The sequence below is a fragment of the Gekko japonicus genome, unplaced genomic scaffold (genome assembly GCF_001447785.1).
Source record: "Gekko japonicus isolate JY-2015 unplaced genomic scaffold, Gekko_japonicus_V1.1 scaffold1162, whole genome shotgun sequence".
Classification (NCBI taxonomy): Eukaryota; Metazoa; Chordata; class Lepidosauria; order Squamata; family Gekkonidae; genus Gekko; species Gekko japonicus.
In genome coordinates this window covers 466,278-482,720 of record NW_015172038.1, presented here as the reverse complement: position 1 = coordinate 482,720, position 16,443 = coordinate 466,278, and the positions used below count along the sequence as shown (strand labels likewise).

Below are 16,443 nucleotides of genomic sequence, written 5' to 3'. Positions count from 1 at the left end.
CATGGGGGGGGGGAGTATTCCAGCCCGCCAAGCATCACCCTTCCTCCCCAGCGGCGGCGGTGAGGCCAGTAGGCCCGCCAAGCTTCCCCATTCCTCCCCGAGCAGCGCAGCGGTGGCGGCGAGGCCTGCCAAGTCTCCCCCTTCCTCTCTCCCCAGCAGCAGCGGTGGCGGTGAGGCTGGCGGGCCCGCCAAGCTTCCCCCTTCCTCCCTCCACAGCAGCAGCGGCGAGGCCGGCCCGGCAAGCCTTCTCCCGCCCTCCTGTCCACTGTGGCGGCAAGGCAGTTCGCAGAGCGTCCCCTGCGCATGTGCAGGGAAGGCTCTTTTACTTTTGGGGGGACTTAAATATCCCCCCGATATTTTTTTCACCTTTTTATATTTTTTGTGCACACCTGGGGACTGCCCCAAGTGTGCAGGAAAACCTCCCTGCCCCCCAGGTGCCCCCGATGTGTGGATTTAGATATCTGCACACAGGGGGCGCCTTCGCTATTAGTATATAGACAATTCTATAAAGAATTTTTCTTGGTTTTGATTGGGAGCATATATGTTGATAGTTATCATTCCTTTCCCATCTCTCATTATTGTAACAGCCACTATTCTTCCATCATCTGACCTATAAAAGAATTCCGGATTCAAAACGTTCTTTACCTACATTACTACCCCTCTTTTATCATCTGCTGCTATAATTTTTTTTTTGTTAATCAGATGGTTTGTATAAGTTTTGTTAATATGGGTTTCTTGAAGGCATGTCTTGGCTCCAGTGTTCCCTCTGTAAGACAGAAACTCCGTCAAGGGTTGTGCTCCCCCAGCCCAATTTGAGAAAGCACATGGCAGTCTTGTAGAGGAGAATCAGATCTTGTACTTTCTTGATCAACAAAGGAGGGAGGTTCAGACCCAATAAGGTTTTGGACCCCGCAGCTCTCCCTAGGGTTCAATGGTAGACATAGGGTTTTATACCCCCTATGACACTTAGAAATAAATCACAATTATTGGTTCCATCAAACTTTGTCACATATTCGTCACACCATTCTGATTGGGCTCCAACCTGTACGCTGGATTTTCTCAGGCAAAAATATAACTTCTTCAGTTGAACAATAGGCTTTCTTCTTCCTAGGCTGTGAAATTCTAAAAACTATCTAATGGTAACACATATTAGTACATCATGCAGGGTTCTTCAGCTAACGCAAGCAAACTGACATCAGGGGCATGCGCAATTACAACTGGCAAGAACAAGCAGAGTCACTGCAGCAAGATTGTCTGTCAGCATTTAGTATTTTACCCACAATGCATTTAAGCAATGAACCAGAGTGAATATCTGAATATATGTTCATGATTGATTTCAGTTACTGTGATTAGAATCATCAAAGGCACGTAACATATGCACCATGAAAGCGTTAAGAGCACCTACTAAGGTAACCGGACTGCTAGCCAGTGGCAGAGTACTGGTTCCATAAGCAGTGTGTACAACACCTCTAAGCTGAGTCAGTGCGAACTAGCTCCCAGTTTCTTAGCCTCCGGCTCACACATTTTCCTCTGGGCTCAGGAAGGGTGCCCACCAGTGTTCCCTCTAAGCTGAGTCAGTGTGAGATAGCTCAAAGCTTTTTAGCCTCCGGCTCACACATTTTCGTCTCCGCTCAGGAAGGATGGGGCTCCAGAGCGGACTGATTTAAGCAGGAGCCCAATCCCTGGCTCACAACAACTTTATTGCCAGGAGCTCAGGAAGTAGAGTTTTTGCTCAGGAGACTCCACAGCTTGGAGGGAGCCTGGGTTGCGAATCGTGGGCGATCGCCAGGTGCCACCCAGCTGAGGGGGTTCCCCCTTCCCAGGGAGGCCAAGCCCGAGCCGAGGGGCGGCCTGCTTCCCGCCGGGGCCTGAGGGAGGCGCTCGGGGGCTGAGGCCACGCGGCCTGCCTCCCGCCCTCACTCGCGTGCGCCCCGCGCGGCCGCCGCCGCCGGAGAGGAGGCAGAAGGCGGCGCCTCGGCGGAGGAGGAAGAGGAGGCGGGACCGCGCACGCAGGTGGCCGGCCGAGTGGCCGGCCGGGAGGGAGGGAACTCTCCTCTGGCCGAGCAAGGCGCTCCCCGCGCCGCCGCCGCCGCCGCCGAGCAGCGCCCGCCCTGTGCGCCACGCTGGAGGCTTCCTGCCGCGGGGACCTGCCGTGACCGGCGGCAGGGGGAGAGCGGCGCGTCCGGAGGGGGGCGGCAGCGGCGGCAGGAGGAGGAGGAGGAGGCGCGCGGTTTCGCCCAGGCGGGTTGGCGGCTCCGCTCCCCGGGAGTCCCCGCGGCGGGCCTCCTCCTGAGCCCCTTCCAGAGGGATCCAGGTGGGTCTGAAGCGAGAGGGCCCGGAGGCTCCTTCGCGGGCTGGAAGCCTTTCTTCCGTGCGCTGGAGGGGGCGGCCCGCCTGGCCGCGGAGCGAGTCCGGCCGCACGCGCGCGCGCGCGCCCTCCAAGGTGGCGCTTCCTGCCGGCGCGGCCCTTCTGCGGGGCTTGGTCTCCCCCTCCCGCTCGGCACTTCTCCGGATCGTTGGTTCGCTTGTGTGACGGTGACCCAGCGTTCCCTCTGAGCTGAGTCAGTGCGAGCCGGCTCACCGTTTCTTAGCCTCCGGCTCACACGTTTTCGTCTCAATTCCGGAAGGAGGGCTCCAGCGTTCCCTCTAAGCTGAGTCAGTGTGAGCTAGCTCACGGTTCCTTAGCCTCCGGCTCACACCTTTTTGTCTTCTCTCTGGAAGGAGGGCTCCAGCGTTCCCTCTAAGCTGAGTTAGTGCGAGCTGGCTCACAGGTTTTTTAGCCTCCGGCTCACATGTTTTCATCTCGGCTCAGGAAGGATGGCTCCAGAGCAGTGTTCCCTCTAAGCTGAGTTCGTGTGAGCTAGCGCACAGTTCTTTAGCCTCCAGCTCACACCTTTTTGTCTCAGCTCAGGAAGGAGGGCTCCAGCATTCCCTCTAAGTTGAGTCAGTGCGAGCTGGCTCACCGTTTCTTAGCCTCCGGCTCACATGTTTTTGTCTCATCTCCTGGTGGATGGCTCCAGAGCAAGCTAATTGATGCAGCGGCCAAATCGCTCGCTCACAACTTTAAACTTTGAGTACAATTTTTGCTCACAAGATCCCACAGCTTAGAGGGAACACTGGTGTAACCCCAAATCTCCTTTCTTTCTTTTGCATCTCTCTTGCGACCTGTATTGCTGGAACGCCTTAATACCTGGTATCTTTAACTGGTTCTTTTAAAAATAAAATAAAATAAAGAAATCTGTCTTCGACATATATTAAGTGAAGTACACGAGTCTCAGACACTTTGAGACTTGTGTACTTGCACTTAACATACATCTGTATTTCAAGCTTTCTCTGGTTATGTTTGCCCTCGCTTGGTCGTAATCTTTGTGTTTAATATAGCAGCTGGCTTTTTAGCACAACAACAACAATAATAGAATGGAGTCTGCTGCTAAGTACTTTCATCCAGAGCATACTGTAGTTCGTTGCCATTTACTCTGTGCACGAAGAACTGTGGGACCCCACACAGCGACCTGCCTCAGGGAACCTCTGATCTGTTGCTCCAGACCTCGGACTGACAAAACAGAGAGAAGTTGTCTTTCAGCTTCTTGGCAGACGCTCTACCCTGAGCCACAGTCCCGCTTTCTTGTTTCTCCTTGGCTGGCAAGGGCACGGTTATATGATATCAGTTGTTAAGTATCATCATCTATATACTATTAGCAATGTGTCGCCGCCATCTGCAAATGGCGGGTCAGGTCCACACGGATGCTAAAGAGATTTCTTTCTGCAAATTTGGGGGAACACAAGTTTTGGGTTTATATTGGGTTTAAATTTCCTCCTGCAGGGAACCACTCTAGGCCTGGCCATCAATGGTAGAGGATGCTGGGACCGGCTCCTTGCCCGGCAGTGGTGGATACCAGGAGTGGCTCCTTACCCGACCATGGCAGCAGTGGGCGGCAGGAGAGGCTTCAGGCCCAGCCACCCCAGTGGAGCACTCCAGGAGCTGCTCCAGGCCTGGCTGCCACAGCAGAGCACTCTGGGAGCCACGCCAGGCCCGGCCGTGTGGTGGAGGACTCCAGGAGGTGCCCCAGAGCTCAGTGTTGCTGCCAAGCATGAGGTGGGCGGTGGGGCTGGAGCAGCTCCTGGCATCCTCTGCTGCCGGCCCCAGAACCTCTCCTGGTCTTCTCACCCCCTGCCATTGATGGCGGGGATGGGGCTTGGAGAGCCAGGTGGGTGGGGACTGCACGGGGCTTGCCGCCCTTGAAGGCGGGAGGGGGGCTGGTGGCTGGGAGCTGCACAGGATTTGCTGCCGCCCCTGTTTTCACTGATGGGGGGGAGAAGCCTTGGCAGGCCTAGCAACGATGGGAGGAGAAACTTTGGCAGGCTCTTTCTGCTGTGGGGGGTGAGCGCCCCAAGATTAGCAGCTCTGATGGGGGGTAATTAAGATGGGGAGAGGGGTTACCCTCCCCCAGTGAGTAACACGGTCCCTGCCATGGTCTATATAATTATAGTGAAGTCAGCCAAATCTGAGGATATTTAAATCCAGTGACTGGACCTGTGAACAGGCAAGATACCTCTTTCTGTAAACCTGAAAAATACCCCCGTTTTGCAGAAAACTAGAGAAAACCATAATAGGGGGGGAGGGGGGAGGATTACATTGGGGATTTAAATAGCCCCAAATGATAGAAGGAGCACCTGTAGTTTTTAAAAAAACCAGATTTTTCTCTGTGGCTGTTGCTAGGCAACCACAACTTTCTAGGCCTCCTTTCTGTCAGTACAAGGCCAGGGGAGGGAGTGGAGTCCTTTCCTGAGGGAGAACTTATTTGGGCCAGGCCAGGACTGCCAGCTCCAGATTGGGAAATACCTGGAGAATTTGGGTGGAATCTGAGAAGGGCAGAGTTTGGGGAGGGGAGGGACCTCAGCCGGCTATAATGCCATCGAGATCAGCCTCCAGAGCATCCATTGTCTCCGAGGAGAGAGATCTCTGTTGTCCAGAGTTCAGTTGCAATGCTGAGAGAGATCCAGTCCCACCTGAAGGCTGGCAGCCCCACTGGGTTGCTTGATACCATCTGACTTGTATGCATCTGCTAGGCCTGGCTGCTGGCTCCTCTTCATCCATGGCCATCCTGTGAAAGACAGCATGGTGTAGAGCAGGGGTGGCCAAACTGCGGCTGGGGAGCCACATGCGGCTCTTTCACCCTCTACGCAGGGCGGCTGGGGAAGCAAAGGGGGGGCAGTCTCCTCCCCCCCAGCCAGTGTGCCCCTCCCTGGATAGGCTTGAGGTGGGGGGTGGTTGAGCAGAGAAATAGAGCAACTTTAAATGCATTCTCAAAGCCCCCACCCCCCTGGCGTAGAGATTAGAGCTCAGAGAAGGATTATGTTGTGAATTCCCATCTTGTTGTAGAAGCTCACTGGGTAATTTTGAGCCAGTCATACTTTCAGCCTAACCTACTTCACATGTTTGTTGTGAGGATAAAAAGGAGAAGAGACGAGTAATGTAAGATGTTTTGGTCTCCACTGTGGAGAAAGGTGGGGTATAAATGTAAATAAATAATAAATATCGCTGAAGAAGGAAGGCAGATAAAAGGTGGGTTAGTGAATGGCTGAGGAGGAGAGAATGAGGCAGGGGAAGAGGAGAGGATATGGGGGCTGCCAGGAGGAGGAACAGAGGAAATAGTGTGGGGAGGGGGGGATACAGGGGAAAGTGAGGTTGAACGAATAAATCCCACAAGTACTTGAGGGTTCCCTACCATGCAAGTGGGCCTGGCCCAGAGGCCAGCACCACACAACTGGGGCCACAGTTTTTCTAGGTAGAGGGGGGGGGTTTGGGGGGGAAGCTTAAGACAGAGAGCAGATAAAGGGAGGTTGACTGTTGAGTGAGAAGGAAGCAGGAAAAGGGGAGAAGCTATGTGGGCTTTCAGGAAAGGGAAACCGGACATGGTGGGGGAGCAGGAAATGAGAGGAATCGTTCCCACTTGTCCATTCTTGCTTTGTGGGATAGGTCAATTGTACTGCTTTCACTTTCCTGGCAAAGCCATTCACATTTTAAAAAATAATTGCAATAATAAAAGTGACATTGAATAGTGGCTTTGCCTACAAGGTGAAAAGTAATCGGTAGTGCCCTCCCCCAGTTAATCATTATCAGTTTACTCATAAATGCCATGGCTGGCTTCAGAGACAACATGAGGTAGTTATGCTTCCAGGCAAAGGAGGAGGAAGACAACTGCAGGGAGAATCGAGACGTCTGCTTACTGGCACCTGCTGTGTGTGTGCTGTAGAAGGCTGCCATTTCCGCCTGGAACAGGCTGGGCTGGGTTCTTAAGGAGCAGGCAAGGCTGTCTGGATGGAGTCCGTTTTATTCCACTGGCAGCCCATAATGGCGAAAGGGAAGCAGCTGGGCAGTATCTTAATGCGGAAGCATCGTGACAAGGTTTTCTTCTCTGTATATTGTGAGATTAAGAGTAGTAAATTATTACTATTACTACTTTTTAATTTCATTTCTGGCCTGCCTTTCCTCCCTGAGAATCAAGGGAGATTACAAAATCTGAAAAGCAATTCAATCAGGCAGCAAAGACCTCCCAAGAACCAGTGCAGTAGGCTCGGATCATGGACCTGAAAATAATGTAAACGGAAGACTGTCTAAGGCCACAAAAATTGTCTGAGGTTTGACAAGCCATTAATGAAAAAAGGAGCTATGAAGATACAGGACACTGTACTAAAAAGAGGTGACAGATGCAATAAACATTGCAAAAGACTGACTACAATACTGTCCCTTACATAAGCTTCCCCTTGAGCTGTTCCATTATCCTTCATAAAAACGCCTTCCAGAACACTGCTGTTTTGCACGGTCTGTGCAATGATAGAAGTGTGGAGGCCTTATCAATCTCCTCGGGCAGAGGCCCTTTCACAAGGCGGCGTCAGGTCCAACAGTCAAACAGGCGGAGCACAGTCTTCCAAGAAGCATATACTTTATTGTCAGTACTATTGGTCAGGAACACAAGCACTGTTAGGAATGAGGAAAAAGGGAAAGCTTACTGGGATATACAGAGTTCAAACTACCCCCCCCCCCCCCCCCCCTTTGGGGCAAATCAAGGAATAACCGATGCAGCTGAGCTGGGAAACGAAACCAGTCACATGGTTGATTAATAGGAAGACACTACAACTAGACAGTGGTACAAGGTTACGGATAACAGGAGAAGCGATGCAGAGAAAGGAATGTGGCACCCAGTCGTATGCAGGGCAGGCGGGTGCCCCCTCAGTCCATAAACAATATGGCAGCGTAGCTGACAGGCGGGAGCTGCCACTGAAAGTGCCCATGAATGAGTGGCTGCTGATCTTAGCCGTCTGCACCTCATATGGGTGAAGCTGTCACAGTGGTAACTGGTCTGCAGAATTGGTGTGAGCCTGTGTGATCCACCCAGCACCTGACAGGAGTGGGGCATTGGTGTCCTGTACCAAATGGAGTTTCTGAGTCGACTTTAAAGGCCGAGCCGTGTAGAATGCATCAACAGTAGTGCAGCCTCAGGACAGCCATGGGGTGGATGCAGCTCTGCCTGGCAGGTTTAGTTAAGGGGACGGGTGGTAGTATTGCTCTGGCGCTGTGAGGATTCACACCTCAGTACTTTGTGGTTTTGTCTCTGACCAACCTGTCGCTCTTATGGAACCATTCAAGCTTTGGAGACTGTTCTTGTCAAGATAGTTAAAAAGAGGGAAGCCTGTCTGCTCTGCGTTGTATAGGTTTCACTGCTGTTCCTGTCAAAAATACTTAAAAGTTTAAAACCTTTCTGTTCCATGTCATAATTCTCAATGTGAAACAAGAAACCTGATTTGTAACTGAGGTTTTCTCGGGCTGCAGCTCTCTAGTAACTTTGTTGCTGTAATAGTGAGAGGGGGGCTGGAGAAAAGGAAATCAAAGAAACAACCAAGCCACTCGTACCACTGAAATAAACCTGTTTCTTACCTGTTGTCATCAAGCCTGCTTTGTGGTTCCTTCAAGCTTATAACCCCCTTGTAATAGGGCAAGTAAATGCTGGGTGGCACCCTGAGTCCAGGTATCGTCAGGCGCCCGATGCATTCAAATGCTTTCCCTTTCCTATAGGCTTTGATGCATCAGACACTGTGTCACTGAGACCTCTTGGTCTGTTTTATTTCTGCAAAGGGGTACGTGCTTAGTGGGGAGGTAGTTGACTGTTAATTCTGGCGGGCAAATGTTGTGGGCTCCTGATCTTTAGTGCCTCTGCTTGAACACAGTATATCTGTAATCGCCCTTTCCCCTTCAGTTCCAACACAGAGAGTCTTCAGTCCAGTATCTGTTACTGTCCCAATAAACTCATCTTTCTTCGAAATGAATGTTGTTGGGAACTGATTTAACTAGGAATCTGACAGGTATTGCCTTCAGTAAGTACTAGAAGTCTAAATGGCCCTGTAATCCTCAAGTATAAAAAATAAAAGTATATAACATAGTTTGTAGGGAGTGAAATTTAAGTCCCTGGTTTCTAGGGTCTGGAGATGAGATGCCATCAGAGGGTGTCAACAGCATATTGTTTACAGCCCACTCCAAAACCATGAATGGTTTTTCCTAAGGGCTTTACATAGAGATGGAAAACTGGATTAGATTTTGGTGAAGGTGGACTAAAAATTGGTGGAAGGAACATTCACAGTCTGAGATACTGGCAGAAAACAGTGAAGACTTGAAATGACTGCTGCTGAAGGTTAAAGCAGAAAGTGCTAAAGCAGGATTACAGCTGAACATCAAGGAGACCAAAGTAATGACTACGGGGGAATTATGCAGCTTCAGGGTTGACGATGAAGAAACTGAAATTGTTAAAGCTTTTTCATTCCTTGGCTCCATCATCAACCAAAAGGGAGACTGCAACCAAGTAATCAGAAGGAGATTGAGACTCAGAAGGGCAGTCATGAAGGAGCTAGAAGATATTCTTAAGATTTGTTGCTGGCAACCAAGATCATGTTACTTCACGCCATGGTATCCCTCATTTCTATGTATGGGTGTGAACGCTGGGCAATGAAGAAAACTGATAAGAAGAAAGTGGATTCATTTAAAATGCGGTCTTGGAGGAGAGTTCTACAGATACCATGTGGACCGCCAGAAAGACAAATAAATGGCTAGACACCATAAAAGTCGACACCAGCCTGAGCATGGAACGACTCAAAGAAACAGTAGAAGATTGGAAAACGTGGAGAGAGCTGGCCCATAGAATCACCAAGGGTTGGACACGACTGAATGGCTAACAACAACAGCAAGATCAAATCAAGCCCGAACTCTCCCTAGAAGCTAAAATGACTGAACTGAGGCTATCGTACTTTGGTCACAGTATGAGAAGACAAGACTCACTGGAAAATACAATAATGCTAAGAAAAGCTGTAGGAAAAGCAGAAAAGTCAACGTGAGATGGATGGACTCAGTCAAGGAAGCCACAAAGACCCACCGTTTGCAAGACCTGGGCAAGGCTGTTCATGACAAGATGCTTTGGAGAATGTTAATTCATTGGGATGCCACAAATTGTAAGTGACTTTGTGGCACTTAAGACACATGTGTGGCCTTCTGACTTCACTACCACTGGCAGTATAACCCAGTGGCATCAACTCCTTTGTTGGTTCCCTTCTGAAGGAGAAACTGGGACTGTACCTGTGACTGTGATGGTCGTCCTCGTGCAGTTCAGTACTGCTGATGGTGGTCCAAGGCATACCTCTAGGAGTTAGGTATGTGCTGATACGGATAGGATCCAGTTCTTATAGCCCAGTGTTCATAGGATTGCAACCCAAGCCTATGCATGTTTGTCCAGAAGCAGCAGATGCTGTATTCAGTGGAGCTTACTCCCAAATAACGGTGTCTCTTGGAGGGAGGTGGTAGGGAGAGGGGAAACTGCAATTTGTGAGATTTTGGAGGCATCATTGAACAGGCCAGTCCCCTCAGTTGTGCTACTTCTGTAGAAGTATACCAACAGTAGCTGTTGGTATGCAACAGTAACTGTTGGTATGTTGTTGTTCAGTCGCACAGTCAAGTCCGACTCTTCGCGACCCCATGGACTAGAGCACGCCAGGCCTTTCGGTCTTCCTTATAGTCGAACTCTCACAGCCATACATGACTACTGGGAATACCATTGCTTTGACCATGCGGACTTTTGTTGGCAGGGTGATGTCTAAAAAAAGAATGGGTACAAAGTTTTAATTCGCAAGATGGAGGGTTTAAGGATTTGCATGACTGGATTTCTGTGGTCAGCTTTTGCACCTAACTGAAAGAGTTCTGTGTCTCTTCTCCCTTCCCCAAGAATTGAGAGAGAATCTACAATCTCCCCACCCCGTTGCATGTAGATAAATGGCTCACTAAGTCATTCGTTCTAACACGGTGTTGTATTTTGACTTATTGAGAGAGGACAAGGCCCACCATAATTAGGTGTAATACACAAAGTCCAATCGGAGTCTTTTTATAAATGGCAGTGTTAGCATAACAAAAATATGTGTCTTGCTCTTCTGAAACTTCTGAAGATTATTATGCACAGCTAGGAAGGTCAGTAAATTTGGCTGCCCTGCTTCATAAATTAGGGCTATTTTGTACACTGTGAAGAGGTAAATGCAGGTTTGCTATCAAATAGGCATTCAACAGTGAGATGTGGCTTACTGCAACTCCATGATAGGCGTACCTGTATGTTTCATGTGTTTGTTAAAACCACATGTTGCTCTGATAGGGCAGCTTAGTTCTTTGTGTTCTTTGTAGTATTTTGTGAAGCTCAGTTGCCATGTTGTGGTCTCTTGTTTGTCTTTAAAAATCAGGGTATTTGTTTTAATTGCCATATCTATGTGTGTATTTTAGCTATGATTTATATAGTGTGCTGGGTTCGAGACGTGTATAGTGATCAGCTCATAGTTTATTAGTGATTCAGCTTAACTCTGAGACAACTCTAGCAGGGCCTGCTTATATGCATGCAAACGCCACACACACACACACACACACACACTCCCCGTGATAGGCTATTTACATTACAACTCCTATTCTATAGGTCCATTCCAGGATCCTGGCTATCTATTGTTCCGGTGAAACAAGCTTAGCCCGTAGCCAGGTACTGTTCTGGCACAGTACATAACAATTTATTTTAATGGCTTTTAGGACATGTGTTTATTATGTAAGCTGCCTTGGTGGCTCTGATAAGGCATTGCATTTGCATTTATTTACACATATCTCCCTTTCCTCCCCTGTTGGAACTCATAGTGGCTTAGAATATTGCTCTCTGCTTTATTTGCCCACAGCAATAACCCTCTGACATAGGCCAGGCTGAGAGTCTGCGATGGGCCCCAGGTCACCCAGCGAGGAGCTTCCAGGGCAGAAACGGGTATTTGAACCTGTGTCTCCCAGGAGGATCCTAGTCCAGTGCTCTTATCCACTGCACTACTCTGCCTCTCATAGGGGAAGAAAGGCAGGGTGTGAATTTTGTAAATGGCTTGTTGAATTGTTTGTTTTCTCCAAAGGTACAGAAATAGATTTCTGTGAAAAACTATTCACTCTGCAGATGTGAAATATGGAAGTGCAATCATATAATTAGGTTTGTACCTGTTTTGGCTGAAATCACAAGGGTTGCTTGCCACATTACAAATACCCAAGATGTTTTAAGTATACACAAGTGAAATGAAAAGTACGAATGTGGGCTCTCATAGAGTATACAATGATGTGTGAAATGAACTTTTTGTCTCTGCTGTGTTAGGAAAGAATCCCCCCCCCTGCAGTGCGGTGGTTTAAATAAACAGATAAAATATCTCCCAAACCCATTTCTCCTTAGGCTGTCTTGTCTTTGGGTGACTAGTGATGGGGGAATGACTGGAATTCCTCGGCTTAGTTTGAACATTGTTCTGTCGGCTAGGAGTTTGCTCAGGACGGTCTTGTCTTGGCCTTAGGGGAAACGGTAAGTGGGGGGAAATTCCATTTCTGAGACACCCAAACAAGATGCAACAAGGTGTAGTGAACATTTTCTATTGCTATAAGAAGCTTTAAGAGAGAATTCTTAAATCTGATCTTGTCTGAGTACAGTGTCATGGACGTCTGTGTGTATACAAAGGTGATTCACAGCTTTTACCTGTATTGACTTGAATTGCACAGTTTATTGCTGTGTATGGTTCCTATTTTTTATTAGGGCCCCCGGTCACACGGGGGAAATTGACGCGGCCAAAGTGCGGCTTTTTAGAGCCGCACCAAAAGAGACACGCGGTGGTGGGATCAGACAGATCCTCTGAGCTGCTGCGCAGTTGCTCCCTGGCATGATCAGATGCCGGGGGTTGGGGGGGGAAGCCACGGAAGGGAGAGCAAGGCAGCTGGCTGTGCATGTGTGCACGTGGGCAGTTGGGCCGGGAGCCTCGAATGCTCCTGAAGACGGGCGCACCGGCGATCCCATGGCCGCACTTGCTGCGGCGTTTCAGGTTGGTACTATTATTTCCTAGGGGTTTTTTAAATGTGCGTTTTCGGCCTGAAGGGATGGATCGGGGACGGGTGCGCGCCGCTTCCCAGATGTTGCGGTGTGATTGCGCCTGTTTGCTGCACCCCCGATCCGTCCCTCTTGCGGGCCAAAACCTCCCGTGTGACCGGGGCCATAGTTTGTTAGTTTAGTGCATCTTTATCCTGCCCTTCCTCGAAGGAACTCAGGACAGCAGACATGGCCTTCCCATTCTCAGTTGTACCCGAATGACAACCCTGTCAGGTAGGTTACGCTTGGAGGGAACAATTGGTTCAAAGTCACCCAGTAAGTTTCTTGACAAATGAGGGTTTGCACTGGGGTCTTTTTGATCCTAGTCCAGCACCCTAACCACTGTGCTGCATTATTAGTTTTTTCTGTTTGGTTCGTTTCCAGTAGGTTTTAATCCATGAAACTGGATGTTTTACCTGTTTGAATGCTTTCTTAGTTACCGCTTTTGTGGCCTGTGTGTGTTCTTACATGCCCAGGGAAATGCTGGTTGCCACTTTGGGGTCAGGAAGCAATTTTCTCCAGGCCAGTTTGGCCAGGGATCCTGGAGGGATTTTTTCCCATCTTCTGGGCATGGAGCAGGGGTCACTGCAGGTGTGTTTAGGGAGGTCGTTGTGAATTTCCTGCACTGTGCAGGGGTTTGGACTAGATGACCCTGGCGTTCCCTTCCAACTCTGTGATTCTATGTCTACATTTATCTGAAGCTGCTGATTTTAGCTTGTTCTGCTCTGTTTTATTTTTGTGATGCTTGTTCTCTTGTGTGTGACATGATTTTGTTGTTTTAAACAATGTAAGTCACCATGCATGGGTTTTACAGGGAAATGGGGGATATCAATGTTTTAAATAACTAATAAAAAGCAATGGTGTTCATACTTTTAATCGGATGAAATACTGCTTGATATGTAGGGTGCCTCTCTTCCTCTAATGCTCTTGATGTGAGCAGGGCCTGAAAACTGTTGAGACGCTGTCCCAGGTGCAGAGCTGGGCAGCACCAGGATGGAGAATTTTGCTCTCATACTCCAGAGCCTGTGTTTGATTGCTGGAACTTTCAGTGCACTGGTCTTGGCCAGAAACCCTCTAAACAGAAGGCTTCTATTTCTGTGGTCTGCCTGGTTTTCTGTGTTGGCCATGACCCTCTTGCTTGGACATCCAGGTCAAGGCAGGGCAAATATTTCCATTTAGTAATACTTTCTTTGTTGTTGAGAATTGGCTCTCTGGTCACTGTTTCTAAGACTTGCATGTAAATATTGTGCGATTCCGGTACTATTGCACCCAAACAAATAGACACTAGAATGAATTACACAACTGATAGAGTAATTATGTAAGATGGATTTTTTAAAGCATTCTCCCATTATGATGCCTGAAAGTTATATTAACCATAAAATAAAGACTGTTTCCTCTATAAGTATGAAATCTGACATGGAAAAGTGAAACGATGAGCAGTATAATCTGACCAATTTCTAAAAATCTAATTAAGAATGGTTGAGATAGTTCAAACATTTTGAGAACTCATCTTTTTTCTAACTTCTATGCATGCATTGAAAACATATATTCAGTTTCTTATTTTGCCTCACTAGATTGCATCAGAAATTCAAGGATATTGCAGTGATCTTCCTTTCACTAATCTGATGAAAATTGGTTGTATATTCCTGAAATTATGATTTTTAGATATATACTAGGAATAAGGCCCGTTGTGGAAATAAATACAATGAACTCTAGAAAGAGGCTCTTTGTGGGTGCCCCGGCCTTGGGCACTCAGTAGCAATTTGCTGTGGCGACCTCAGCAAGTTATAATGACACAGAGTCATTCTGGATGTGAGGGCGATCTGGCTGCAACATCTGTCACCCCATTGATCGCCAGGGTTGATTTGGCTGATCTGGCTGGCTAGGCGGGTGTCCCCTACCTTTCTCACCGCTCCATGTGTGACCCTCCCGAAGCTGCACGCTCGGTCGAAGGGCCCCAATGAGTTCCCCACAAAGGCCAAAGTAGGCCTGGAAAGAACCTCCTCCCCCTGCCTTTTTGCTGACAGAACCATTGCCTACCAACAGCCACTGAGGGGAAAGTGAGCTGTACAGCAGGAGGAGAAGAGAATGGTTTGACGGCCACTCAACTCAGTAGCCAGCCAGCCACGGAGGAGCTAAGCAGTAGAAGCATCTTCATCAGGAGAGACAGCCATTTTGGCAGTTTATTCTGAGAAGGAACAGTGGCCAAGCTGGCAGTGAGTGGTGAGAGGAGTGGACCGAGCACCCAGCCAATGGCACGTGAGTACTCTTGAGTGGTGGTTGACGGGCCAATGGCTGATGGAATATATATATTCTTTTAGAACAAAGTGTGGTCAGTGTTTGCAGTACCTATCAGGTCAGCATTCTGAGGACAAAATGGTGTGTGTGTGGGGGGGATGAAACCTGTTGTGGTGGAGTTTTGATTAAAATGATTAAAATGACTCTCACAAAACTGTTAAGGATTGCAGAAGCTAGTAAATGAAGTCAGAGGAGAGCATGTGTGCAGGCAAAAGAGCTCTGGCTTTGTGTGCATGTGTAGAATACCTAAACAAATACTCTGGATTGGCTTGAGTGATAGCTGTATTTAGAGATGTGAAATTTCTGGAATTTTTTAATTCATTTGAAATGCGGTGTTGGAGGAGAGTTTTATGAATACTGTGAGCTGCCAAAAAGACAGACCTAGATCAAATCCAGCCTAAACTCTCCCTAGAAGCTGGCAGCTCTAGTCAGGACTGGCCCCAATGAGTTCCCCAGAAAGGCCAAAGTAGGCCTGGAAAGAACCTCCTCCCCCTGCCTTTTTGCTGACAGAACCATTGCCTACCAACAGCCACTGAGGAACCATTGCCTACCAACAGCCACTGAGGGGAAAGTGAGCTGTACAGCAGGAGGAGAAGAGAATGGTTTGACGGCCACTCAGCTCAGTAGCACACACACACTGCTGTAAGGTTCTGTAAGGGATGTTGAATTCTGTGATCTGAGCAGATAAGCAAATTACGTAGATGTGCATAGCTTGTTTCCTGTGGATTTCTGCTGACAGATGGAGTTTCTGTCAATGGAGCAGAAGTTCATCACCTCCCCCCCCCATTGCTCCTGGGGGAAAGAGGCCTGCTGTGGAAGAGGTATGAAGGACACTGAAGCATGTACAACACCTCTAGAATGTAGCGTGACATTTATTCAGCCTTGTGATTTATATTCTCCAGAAATTGTTTTTATTGCTCAAGAGTATAGCCTCTTTGCTGTAGATCTGATAAACATTTGATCTGGATCACATAAAGAGGATTTCTCATTTATTTATTTATTTATTTCAGCTTACTACCCCGCTCTAACCCCCTAAGGGGTCTCTGAGCAGCTACAGTTACTCATTTATCCCTAACCTATGGCCACAATTATTAGGGGTGGGGACAATCCCTACCGGCACCCAGTGGAGGGGTTTTTCTCCCAGGTCGGCTACGTCGACTTCGGCGTCACTCGGCTTCTGGCTCCTTTCTGGCGGTCTTTCAGTGGCGGATCAGTTGGGCCCTTCTGTCACGCGGCATGCTAGTACTTACAGATGCACTTGTTATGTTCCTGGTCCCATCTTGGATGATCAGAGATTGTCATTCCGCTTTCCTCCTCCTCTTCTTCCAGTTTTTCTCCCCATCTCATTAGGAGCACTGCCTTTGGGTGGTTTTGCATCCGCATCAAGGTTATGGCTAACCAGGCTAACTCATACCAGAACTCGCAAGCCCTGGATAAAAGGTGACCATGTGGTTAATGTACAGTCAGAACCAATGATAAGCTACACGGTCTTCAATTCTGATATGGGAAGGGAGGGTGAATTCACGTGAGACTGAAGTGGAGGGACCCCGTAAGTCTCTCCTGGTGTCGTAACTGTATTGATGAGATGGGGAAGATTTTATTCCTGTGCAGTCCTATTGGGGAGCAGGGTGGGACATAGAATTCTGTGGGGAAGACCCACACAGCTGAAGTGGGGCCGTTCTGGGTGTTCTGTTCA

At 48.5% G+C, this 16,443-nt stretch overlaps 1 protein-coding gene across 1 annotated transcript in view; it reads left to right on the top strand.

The window, feature by feature from the left end:
• Positions 1 to 2,284: 2,284 nt before the first annotated feature.
• SH3BP2 (SH3-domain binding protein 2) overlaps positions 2,285 to 16,443 on the top strand; it is a 57,086-nt gene continuing 42,927 nt past the window's right edge. Inside the window, exon 1 of the mRNA XM_015420651.1 lies at positions 2,285 to 2,314. The gene's annotated coding sequence lies outside the window, so the exon portion shown is untranslated. The remainder of the gene's footprint in view (positions 2,315 to 16,443) is intronic.